The 2,275-nt window shown below is 34.6% G+C and overlaps 1 non-coding gene across 1 annotated transcript; it reads right to left on the bottom strand.

The window, feature by feature from the left end:
* Positions 1-1,441: 1,441 nt before the first annotated feature.
* LOC143390034 (U6 spliceosomal RNA) lies at positions 1,442-1,548 on the bottom strand. The gene has a single exon (XR_013090199.1). It is a non-coding gene; the product is annotated as a U6 spliceosomal RNA (small nuclear RNA).
* Positions 1,549-2,275: the final 727 nt, after the last annotated feature.

Below are 2,275 nucleotides of genomic sequence, written 5' to 3'. Positions count from 1 at the left end.
TTTGAAATTTAGGCAAGAGCCATAAATGTTTCTTACTACCTAATCAATGGCTTTTTTTTCCTCTTTTTAATTTTATTTATTTTAATTTGATATATGTGACAGCAGAATGAAATTCAATTCATATTACACAAATAGAGCACAATTTCTTATGTCTTTGGTTGTACACAAAGTAAAGTCATGCCATTCATGTTTTCATACATGTATTTAAGTTAATGATGTTCGTCTCATTCCACCATCTTTCTTATTCCCATGCCTTCCTCTCCTTCCTCTCCCCTTTGCCCTATTTAAAGTTCCTCTGTTCCTCCCATGCTCTGCCCCCCACCCATCACCATTATGATTCAGTGCCACAGTCCAGCTGCAGCAAAATAACAGGGGGGATGAAGAGCAACTTGTGTAGATTGATACAGCTGGAGTGGGAGCCATTTATTGTAGGACAGGAGGGGTATATATACATTACACACAGCTTATCTTAATTAACATAAACTAGATACAGCAGTCAACCAATAAGGAATCTCCACACTTAATAGCTCACTGGCATTACTTCACAAACCACTCCCTCTGGCAAAATGCCAGGAGCCATCTTGACTTGTTTACAGATCCTTGTATCAGAGAAGACATTTGGAATTTGATTTTTTGATTTTTTTTCAATTAGCATTATTTTCTCCAACACCATTCATTTACCTGCAAAGGTCATGATTATATTCTTTTTTAATGCTGAGTAATATTCCATTGTGTATATATATACCACATTTTCTTTATCCATTAATCTACTGAAGGGCATCTAGGTTGGTTCCACAATTTAGTTATTGTGAATTGTGCTGCCATAAACACTGATGTGGCTGTGTCCCTGTAGCACACTGTGTTTAAGTCCTTTGGGTATAAAACAAGGGGTGGAATAACTGGGTCAAATGGTGGTTCCATTCCAAATTTTCTGAGGAATCTCCATACTGCTTTCCATATTGACTGCAACAATTTGCAGTCCCACCAGCAATGTATGAGTGTGCCCTTCTCCTCACATCCTTGCCAACACTTATTGTTGTTTGTATTCTTAATAGCTGCCATTCCGACAGGAGTGAGATGAAATCTTAGATTAGTTTTGATTTGCATTTCTCTAATTGCTAGAGATGTTGAGCATTTTTTCATATATTTGTTGATTGATTGTATATCATCTTCTGAGAAGTGTATGTTCATTTCCTTGGTCCATTTATTGATTGACTTATTTGAGTTTTTTGTTTGTTTGTTTGTTTGTTTTTTGGTGTTAAGATTTTTGAGTTCTTTAAATACCTAGAGACTAGTGCGCTGTCTCATGTGCATGTTCTAGAAATTTGTTCCCACTCTGTAGGCTCTCTATTCACTTCACTGATTATTTCTTTTGCTGAGAAGAAGCTTTTGAGTTTGAATCCATCCCATTCATTGTTTCTTGATTTTAATTCCTGTGCTAAAAATTATGGAATGCTTCATGAATTTGCATGTCATCCTTGCATAGGGGTCATGCTAATCTTCTCTGTATCATTCCAATTTTAGTATATGTGCTGCCAAAGTGAGCACCTGATCAATGTCTTTTGAAAACATTTAATAATCTTAATCCATAACTATGAATGTATTTTCACATTCATAAGTGTCTTAAGAATACATTTTTTCCTTGAAATCATGTATTCATAAGCAATACCTTTGGATCCTTGCAGTTACCCAGTGGAATATGTAGTATTGTGAATGCTAATTTGTTTTTGATAGTTTACTGTTCACAAAAACACTTTGACAAACTGTTATAAGCTGACTGTATTCCCCTGTAATTTATATATTGAAATCCCAATTCCCAGTAACTTAGAATGCAATCTGATTTTTTTTACAATTTTTTATTTTAAGTTATTTTATTCTAATTTGTTATACATGATAGCAGAATGCATTACAATTCATATTACACATATAGAGCACTATTTTTCATATCTCAAAATACATTCACACCATTAGTGTCTTCATACATTTACTTAGGGTAATGATATCCATCTCATTCCATCTTCTTTTTTACCCCCATACCCCCTTCTTTCCCCTCCCACCCCTTTGCCCTATCTAGAGTTCATCTAATCCTCCCATGCTCCTCCTCTAGAATAAAATATTATTTGAAGACAGGATCTTTAAGAAGATAATAAATTTAAAGTAAGATCATTAAGGTAGGACCTTTTCCAATATGTCTTGGGTCCTTATAAGAAGGAAAAACTTGTAGACACAAAAATTGACATTGGGAGATGATATAAAGAGACACAAGAAGACAATG

This window comes from Callospermophilus lateralis, unplaced genomic scaffold (genome assembly GCF_048772815.1).
Source record: "Callospermophilus lateralis isolate mCalLat2 unplaced genomic scaffold, mCalLat2.hap1 Scaffold_193, whole genome shotgun sequence".
Taxonomy (NCBI): domain Eukaryota; kingdom Metazoa; phylum Chordata; class Mammalia; order Rodentia; family Sciuridae; genus Callospermophilus; species Callospermophilus lateralis.
This window is presented reverse-complemented; position numbering and strand designations above follow the sequence as displayed.